At 45.2% G+C, this 10,172-nt stretch overlaps 1 long non-coding RNA gene across 1 annotated transcript; it reads right to left on the bottom strand.

Moving 5' to 3' along the window:
- Positions 1-218: 218 nt before the first annotated feature.
- LOC118111524 lies at positions 219-690 on the bottom strand. Its single transcript, XR_004697098.2, has 3 exons — positions 598-690; positions 367-484; positions 219-275 (listed from the first exon to the last, which is right to left on the bottom strand). It is a non-coding gene; the product is annotated as an uncharacterized LOC118111524 (long non-coding RNA).
- Positions 691-10,172: the final 9,482 nt, after the last annotated feature.

The raw sequence follows: 10,172 nt of genomic DNA, 5'->3' as shown, positions 1-10,172 counted from the left end.
AAGCTTTATTTACATACAGCACAAATAATGTAAAAACACAACTGGCCTAGTCAGTGAAAAACTAATCAGGTGAAGCTTGAAATGTCTCTTTGCCGCCTCTGGGTCATAAGTTCTTTGTGGGACTCTGTCCGAATCTGCCCCAGTGTGTAGACGTCTGTGGTGTGTAGCTGTGAGATTCAGTGTAGCTTCCAGTCTTATTTGAAGTGTGGCACACAGGTCGGTGAGCTCCTGGCTGTGGAAGGATGGATCCATGTCATCTGTCCCGCTTCAATCAGCTGTAAACACAATCAGTACAATTAGCACAGTTCAATGACAACATACACCTATACATGTAACTGAAAAATGATCTAATGAATCTAATCTTACCCTCTTTCTTCTCTGTCGACTCCTGAACTTCTCAATGCTGCTGCAAGAGCTGCAAGGTCTGGTTGGATGTACAGGAAGTTCATTCATACTGGCTCATAGTACGTCTTAGTACAGGCAGCTGGAAAACAACATGAGTAACATGAGTATATTATTAATAAATGGAAATAGCCTCGCTACATCACCGTTGGAAGATCCACAGTAAAAAAACACATTTACTAAACAGTTACTTACAGACAATGGCGTCATTTTCCACACTGCAAATCCGGACTTGCAGCTAGAGTCTCGGCCAAATGTGCAGTGACTGCCTCATTGTTTGTGGGGGGGGGGGGGCTCAGGCTGTGAAAACACAATGATGAAATAGATCAGATAAAGTAACCTGGAGAATGTATTTTATACAGCACAGCGCGTCTCTTCTTTAATCTTACCCTCACTCCGCTTCGTGGCGCCGGCCATCTGCCTCAGAGGTGTGACGAGACGGGCAGTTTCCTATAAAATACAACCGGACAAAGAGTTACGTTTATGAAAAAACTTAACGAGAACAAACTCTTAAGTTTAAGTAGTTCGTACATATTTATACATGCACTAGTTCTGCTCAAGCACTCGATGCTCTCTTCTTCTTTTAGCAACTTTCTCGCTAATCCCACAGTTGTTAACACGTTATTCAGATCTAAGAGTTAGTTTAGCAGTTAGCAATGGCTTCTCTCTGTAGTTTAGCTCTTACTGTAATTTTGGGATTGTGCGCCCATCTTCTCCGCCTCGACTCGTCCACACTGGGCCCGCGGCTTTACTTTCCAACGCACTCATCCTCTCCTCCAGGGAAACAGTGTCGTGTCGACTTCAGCAAGTTTTTTACACCGAAAACTGAGTCACTCGTCGGACGACGCAAAACACGAGCTGGTAGTTTCTTGTCTGCAGGAGACGGACGCTTCATTCACGAGGCGGTGATTGGACCAGCCCTCTATCGCGTTGACGTTAACGGGTGAAGTGGCATGTAGCTGAGCGTGACGTCTTCAGAGTAAAACTTCACAAATGAGCTTTTCACTTTTGAAGTAGCGGTTATAACAGTTTTTAAATTGTACTTTACATTTATATGGGATGAGTATGTGACTGAGGACCAGTTTATTATTTCTGGTGTTAAGTTAATGTACTTACATGATTCTTGCTGTTCTGTGTTTGTACCCTCATAGTTGAATGCACTTATTGTAAGTCGCTTTGGATAAAAGTGTTGAGTGTTTTAATTGAATACTGAGAAAGTTTAATAACAACAATAGGACAATTGAAGTTCAAAATATGAGGCAATTTCAGCAGAGTCAACAGCTTAGCACCATGGACATGTGAATATGGTGCTGAGTTTGCCAGTAATTTGGGAGGACAAATGGTTGGAACTTTGACACGCGATGACACAGCTGATATGCTTTATGTGAAGCACAGTGTTTTGGTGTCAGCAGAAAGACTTCTCTTGGAAAACTGTACAGTGGTGCCACTCTCTCCATTACAACATATTATCTTGGATGAGCTTGACAGGCAAATGTTGAAATAAATTGCACTGTTTCTAATTTTTTTCATAGCATTGACCTTTGCTCATGGTATACAATGTAATTCATTATAGCACACTTACTTACATAAGGGAAATCTATATAAGCTACAATTTCAGATTTTATATTTATTTTAAGCCTGGTGTACTTATGCCAGATATTTTAGTTGGTACCTTAGTTAGTACCTTTTAGAAAAAGGTGTTACCTCTGCACCACTGAGTGAAACTATCCTGATTTGCATTTGTAAAGCTCACAGCATTGTCATTTACATGTGAAAGCCTCCCCTACGCCTAGGGGGGGTCACCTGCCAACATTCTCAGGCTTGTAAAACTGCCAGAAACTGGAACCCTGCATCAATTCCCGGCAGTTTTCTGTGCTGTCTGTGTAACGGTGTAAATAATTCACTAGTGTTTATGTTAAATTCTGTTCAACTTGGGACTGCATCACATTTTTATTGTATTGGTTTTATTTTGAAAACCCACAGCGGAAGTTTGTGATGTATTAAGTGTGGCGCACTTTGATTATGTCACAGAAAACAAACGCTCTCGCTGTGGGTAGGTTGTCGCTCTGTTCGAGTAGTGTTTAGCTAGTTGTGTTAGGATTTTAATAATATAATTAGATACTATAGCCCCGAAAAGGATCGATTTTACGCGCACCATGTTTGTACCTTAACAGAAAGAATTAATGTGTGTGTGTCTGTGAAGATGGCAATGAAACTGAACTCTAAACAAATGCAGTATGTTAGACAGGGTTGGGGGCAGGGCAGTTTGGGCTGAATATGTGGGAGAATGTGTGGCCTTTCTTCCAGTTTTGTGTTGGTTATGACCAACTAGTATTTGTTTTTTTGTGGATTTGGAGTATGCATTGTGTATTGCCTTGAGTGTGATGTTCAGGAGATGTAAATGGAATCTTCTACTAGTCTGTTAAAGGTATTGAGTCTCAAAACGCCAGCTCTACTATTCCTAGCCCTGATGCCCTTGCTACTGAGATTGTCAGTCAGATGGGAGATGTGATCCAGCAGGTTAGCCAGAAGGTATTACAGAACATTATGACCCAACTTAGCCCATCTGTTAGTACCCCTTTAACCAATGCTCCCACCCCACCATCCAAAAATGACATGTCAACTTCAAACATGCTTGATGCCTCTCATGTGCAGCTTGTGTCCCACAGAAAGCTGAAAGATCCCCCATGCTTCAGAGGGGACAGCTCTGACCCTATTTCCGTGAGAGAGTGGGAGGACCTCATGAGGGCTTTTATTAAGAGAGGTAACCTGAGATCTGAGGAACAAGCCGAGGAGATCCTTATTCATCTTAGAGGCAAAGCCAGAGATGTTGTCAAGTTTGGTACCAGGAACAGTGACATAGACCTCACCCGTGACCCTGAGGCTATCTATGGTCTCCTTCGAAGGCACTTTGACTCTGCCCCATGCTCACCACTCCCATTAGCGGACTTTTATACCACTCTGCCTGAGATAGGTGAGGGTGCATTTGACTACTGGCTCAGGCTGCACCGTGCCGTTGACCTTGCCATTGAACGTCTGAAAGAGCAGGGCAAATCGCTTGACTGTCCTGGTACTGAGGTGACACGCATGTTCATAAGGAACTGTCCCTCTCCTGAACTTTCTATGACCTTTCGTTCGAAGACAATGGACAAGTGGACTGCTAATGAAGTTCAGGACATTTTGTATGAGTATCATTCAGGTATGACCTCCACAGTGAACAAGGCAACTAAGGAGAGGGTTACAATGAACACACAGCACACAGCCGCTCCGGCAGCTACTGGAGGGCAGGGCTCACCACAGTCGCAGGCCACAGACTCTGCTACCCTGGAACGCCTTATTAGCATGCTGGAGAAGGTGTTTCTGCAGAGACCTGTTCACTCGGGTCCAGCCAGACAGTCTGGCCCACGGCGGCCTAGAATTGAAGGGTTACATGAAATGCCTTGTTCTGTTTGTCATGATGCTGCTCACTCCACCTTCACCCACTGTCGCGACCATAAGCTCTGTTTCCAGTGCCACTCACCGAACCACTCTAGGCTTGCTTGTCCTGGCCGGACGTCGTCAACCACTCATCAGCAGCCGGAAAACTAATGGATCTGCACTTTGGGGAGGATAGTGTGGATTATGATAGTGACCCTCCCAGCTGTAACAGTGATGACTTGGAATCTTTGTATGAATCTCTTTCTTCCTTTGCACCGTCTGGAAAGACTGTTATTTTTCAATTGACACACAGACTTCAGAAATCTGACAGCTTGTTCTACACCGATGTTCATGCCGCAGGTGGTGTTCAACTGAAAGCCATGATTGATAGTGGCTCTATGTCATGCTCTCTAAGTGAAGCTGCTTTGTCACGCCTCTTGCTACAATGCCCTGATTTGAAGAGTAGTCCTGCTGATGACATTGTTGTTGTTGGTGCTGGAGGACACCATGTCTACCCTACAGCCGTCTATGATTTGGAGGTGGTTATCTATGGTTTCAAGTTGCTTATCCCAACACTGGTCATACCTGGACAAGCGGATGACATGATTGTTGGTAGCAATGCTATCAAGCTGCTCATACACTTGATGAAAAAGTCTGAGGACTATTGGAGACTTCTGGCTGCACCAGTTGACATTGCAGATGATGAATGTGGCCAGTTCTTGTCCCTGCTCTCCAACACTGAGAAATGGCGGGGAGGGCCCATGCCTGACAAGATCGGCACCGTAAAGTTGAGGCAGAGTGTTACACTTGAACCCCTTCGTGAACACCTTGTCTGGGGCAAGCTGCCCGCATCTGCACCTTTATCAGTAGGGAGCACAGTGATTGTTGAACCGACTCAATCAAGATCCAGGCCCAGAAATGTGATGGTTGGCCGTGTTGTCACACCTCTGTGGGGTGACAGGTGGGTTCCTCTTAAACTCATCAACCCTAGCAGCAGGGCAGTGACTCTAAGGAGAAACTGCAAGATTGCAGATGTCTTCCCGTGTGTCGCAGTAGAGGAGCTGTCTTCACCTGAGAAAGTTTCTGTCAATAACCATGGGGTCACACAGGGCTCTGCGACAACAAAGTCCCCTGAGCAGAGAAAGGATTCTTTAAACAAGTTGGGACTACAGGACTTAGACTTGGATGGCTGTGAGGTGTCTGACCAGTGGAAAGATAGACTTTTGCAGCTTGTTGAGAAGTACGAGTCAGTTTTTTCAAGGGACAAAATGGACTGTGGGGAGGCTACGGACTTTGTCCACAAAATACACCTCGTGGATGAGAGACCATTTCGCCTACCTACCTACCTTACCTTACTGGATTTTACAATGTACCACTTCATGAGGCACACAAGAAGTACACAGCGTTTTCTTCACCCTTTGGCCTCCATGAGTATAATAGGATGCCCCAAGGTCTGTGTAACAGTCCCGCAACCTTCATGCGGATGATGTTATCAATCTTCGGAGACGAAAACTTCAGCAGCTTACTCTGTTACCTGGACGACTTGTTGGTCTTCGCCCCCAACGAGCAGCTTGCTCTTGAGCGTCTGGAGATGGTGTTTTCACGTCTGAAAAATCACAATCTTAAGCTGGCCCCAAAGAAATGTCATCTTCTGAAGAGCTCAGTTAAGTTTCTGGGACATGTCATCTGTGCAGATGGGGTTAGGACGGACTCTGACAAGGTGAAAGTCATTGCTGATGTAGGAGAAACAGAGTTGATGGAGAGTGATGGTGTCACACCATCCTGGAAAAAGATCAGGTCTTTTCTGGGCATGGTCTTTTACTATCAGCATTTCATCGCTGACTGCTCTGCAAAAGCCAAACCTCTGTTCAGGCTCATTTTTGGGCGGCAAGTTCAATCACAGGCCAAGAAAGGCAGGAAGGCCAAGAAGAAATTCTCTGCTCCACTAGCCCTTACACCAAGTGACTGGACAGCTGCATGTCAGGAATCCTTCCAAACCCTGAAAAATGAACTTACTCATGGCGTCACATTGGCTCACCCTAACTTTGACGAGCCTTTCATCCTTGCTGTTGATGCTTCTTTTGATGGCATTGGAGCTGTCTTGTCACAAGTGTCACCTGGTGAGACAGTTGCGCGGCCTGTCGCCTTTGCCAGCAAGACGCTGACCCGGTCTCAAATGAACTATCCAGCACACAGGCTGGAATTTTTGGCGCTGAAATGGGCCGTATGTGACAAGTTTGGTCATTGGTTGAAGGGGAAACACTTCACCGCCTGGACAGATAACAATCCCTTGTCCTACATTCTAACAAAACCACGCTTGGATGCATGTGAACAAAGATGGGTGGCCAAGCTGGCAGCGTACAACTTTGATCTTAAGTATGTTCCAGGAGTTAAAAATATTGTGGCAGATGCTCTGAGCCGTGAACCATTTGTCCAGTCATGTGTTGGTTACCGCTTGCTGAAAGAGCCCTATATCGCACTATTGGACGAGGTAAATGGCGTTGTCAGGGGTACAGTGCAAGATGCTTTTCGGCTGACAAACAACTGTCAGATTGTCCAAGGCACAAGGTCAAAGACACAGGACCCTGGTGCTGATCCTGATCTTCATCCTATGGGAAGTTCCATCAGCTCAGATGAGGTGTCAGCTGCGCTGAGCGCTCATGCTGGTTGTGGTCTGCTCGGTGCTAATCTACCACTACCACAGCTGCCTGAGGAAGACATGGAATGGCATGGAAAGAGACATAATTAACCATGTACGTCGATGTGAGAGATGTGTTGTTGGTAAGACCCTCGAACCTGAAGGCCGTGCACCCCTTGAAAGCATTCAGACATCTGAACCAATGGAACTGGTGTGCATTGACTTTTGGACCGCTGAACTGAGTGACAAGAAAACAGTTGATGTCTTGGTCATCACCGACCATTTCTCTAAAATGGCACATGCCTTCCCCTGTCGAAGTCAATCTGCGAAACACGTTGCCCGCCAATTGTGGGATGACTTCTTCTGTGGGAAGTAATTTTTGGAGATGGCAGGGGTGCGGAAGTCTCACACCACACCTTACCACCCAATGGGTAATGGTGTCACAGAACGCTTTAACAGGACACTGGGGAACATGTTAAGAACCCTTCCCCCAGTAGCAAAAGCCAGGTGGCCCCAGGTGTTGCGGACTCTCACCTTTTGCTACAATTGTACGATACATGAGACAACTGGCTTTGCCCCGTTTTACCTCACATTTGGACGGGTTCCACGTCTTCCTATCGATATCATGTTCCAGCATGTGCTGCAGGATGACAAAGTGATCTGCCAGAATGAGTTTGTCTCTCGGTTGAGGCAGGACTTGTCTGAAGCCTCGCGGATGGCTCGGAAACAGCCTTGATGAGCAAGCACGTCATGCCAGGCTCTATAACCACAAAGTCAAGGGCTCTCCACTGGCTGTGGGTGATCGAGTTTTGCTGGCCAACCGTGGTGAGAGAGGCAAAAGGAAGCTCGCAGAGAAATGGGACTCTACACCATATGATGTTGTGTCGGTGAGGTCTGGGATCAACGTGTACAGGATAAGGGACGCCCTAACTGACTGAGAGAGAGAGTTGTGCTCCGGAACCTTCTTCTCCCAGTTGACTTTCTTACCTTGGATGTGGATAAAACTCCTGCCTCCCTTATCGACTCAGATGACAGGGATGTGGCATGTGGAAGTGGTCAAGACTCTGAGGAGAGGGACAATGTGGATGGCTACAATCGGACTATGGACTGGCTCATGCAGATACCAGATCCAGACCCTGACAGTGTAGCTCACTTACCAGATCCAGACCCTGTCAGTGTAGCTCAGATACCAGATCCAGACCCCGGCCAGTGTAGCTCACTTACCTGATCCAGACCCCGTCAGTGTAGCTCACTTACCTGATCCAAACTCAGTTAGCATGTCTCACTTAACTCCTACAGATGATGTTGATGAGAACCCTGCTATTTGCACACAACCTCATAGTGTTCATACAGGCCATGATGGTTCAGTCACTAGTAGATATGGGAGACACGTCAGACTTCCTAAAAAGCTGATCCATGAGATGTCACACAAGGTTGAGAATACCTTCCCTGTTTCGAATCCTGTTTTTGCATTCTTCCATAGAATATTTGAGGTCTAGACGAACTAGGATTTTTTTTCTTTCTTCCAGTTTTGTGTTGGTTATGACCAACTAGTATTTGTTTTTTTGTGGATTTGGAGTATGCATTGTGTATTGCCTTGAGTGTGATGTTCAGGAGATGTAAATGGCATCTTCTACTAGTCTGTTAAAGGTATTGGGCTTGGTACCTCCCTATCCTTTTGCACTCCTTCCGGGAGGATTTGTATCGACTGTATTTGACATCAGTGATTTGGTTTCACTTTGAGCAGCTCCTAATTTTTTTTCCTTTTCCTTTTTCTTTTCTATTGTTATGATAATGCTTGGGATTTGCCTGGTGTTTAACAGAATTTAAGGGGGGTGTATGTAACGGTGTAAATAATTCACTAGTGTTTATGTTAAATTCTGTTCAACTTGGGACTGCATCACAGTTTTATTGTATTGGTTTTATTTTGAAAACCCACAGCGGACGTTTGTGATGTATTAAGTGTGGCGCACTTCGATTATGTCACAGAAAACAAACGCTCTTGCTGTGGGTAGGTTGTCGCTCTGTTTGAGTAGTGTTTAGCTAGTTGCTAATGGTTGAATGTAGTGTATGTAACATTTATGTATTAATATGAATCTCTTTTTTTAGTTCGAGCGGAGATTAATACCTGTTGTTGTGTGTTCTGCAATATTTGCAGTTTTGCAGAATAAAGTCCAACTGCTCCATATAAACCTGACTCGAGTGAAGTTCATGCTAAAAGCAGCGGACCAAGATAGAGAACGTCACACCTGCAGATTCCTGTGAACAGCCGTTAACCTGAAATTCCACCAAAATTTGCAGCGACCCAAATTCTTCTTTTCATGCAATGTGTATTGTTAAGACTTGACCTAACTCTGGATAGTGAGTGTATGAGATGTGTATGTTGTGATTTGGCAATATAATAAATTACAATAATTGAACTGAAGTGAAAATGTTGCCTTTAAATTGAATACTAGCGTAGACATTAGGGATGGGCATTCGATTAAAATGTCTTAATCGATTGTCGGGAGAATTAACGATCGATTTTCGATTAATCATTAATATTTTTATATTAAAATTCACTATTTATAGGCTATATTAAAATGCAGTGAAAATAGGAAAACACAGCGTGTTTCCTCATTGAGATCTTTATTACAAGATGAACAACTCTTGTGGCAGTTAAACGGGATCCGTTCAATGGTTACACTTGAAAATATGCGCTGATGTACTCTTAAGCAGCGGAGCCGACAGCTAGAAGCCAGTGCTCATAAACACAACTGACCCAAAATAAAATAATAATAATAATAATATAAAAAACATATAATATATAATACTTAGGTCTGACAGGTTTTGCCAAATGTAACTCAAAACTATCAAAAAAGGCACCGAGTCGAGAAAGAGGGTGAGAGAGAGATTAGCCTACCTAACAATGAATTAGGCTAATTAACAAAGCTTCATAAAAATAACCAGTAACTCACATACAACTTCAGCACCAGCCTACTGATTTTTGTTGCGAAAGATGAGCATGTTAACATGCTCTGGTGTCAGACGCGAACGCAGCCTGGTGACCGTCAGTCCAGCCGCCGAAAACACCCGCTCTGAGGGGACTGACGTCGCCGTGATACACAGGTACCTCCGTGCTAACTTGGCAAGCCTGGGGAACCTTATTCCATTCACTTTCCACCAGTCTGTAGGGGTGCAATCCAGGGGTGGGGGAGCTTCCCTCAGAAAGTTCTGCTTCGATGCCAGACTCGCATTGAGTGGTATAGTGCTCCCCAAGGAGTTGTGTCATAGCAGAGACCTGGGACTGGGAGGCCGCGACTCCAGTGTTTGCGCTCCCCTCGTCCGTGTCAGACAACGCAGGCTCCTCGTCTCCCCCAGCCTCTGGGTGGTTAGAGCAACTCTTTCAGCTGTGCTCAATTCTTTTAACAGCTCCTGCTTGCTCTTCGTAGTGCGTTTCTACCAGTCTGGTGATGGTACGCCGGTGACGAATGTGATATGCCGGTTCAATAAGTTTATCAGTTGTCGAAAACCTTTGCCCTCAACAATACTTAAGGGTAGCATATCCATCTCGATGAACTTGCAGATCCGTTGGGTAATTTTCTCTGCTCGTTGTGCATCGCAGCTCCTCCGTGCTAACACCGAGTTGATGCTAGGTTGAGACCGAGAGCAGGATGCACCGCCACGAACCAGGGTCGGATGTGCGTTGTTCAAGTGGTACATCATTTGAGTCCTG

Source organism: Hippoglossus stenolepis, chromosome 1 (assembly GCF_022539355.2).
Source record: "Hippoglossus stenolepis isolate QCI-W04-F060 chromosome 1, HSTE1.2, whole genome shotgun sequence".
Lineage (NCBI taxonomy): Eukaryota > Metazoa > Chordata > Actinopteri > Pleuronectiformes > Pleuronectidae > Hippoglossus > Hippoglossus stenolepis.
The sequence above is the reverse complement of the archived record's forward strand: the minus strand, read 5'-3'. Positions and strand labels throughout refer to the sequence as shown.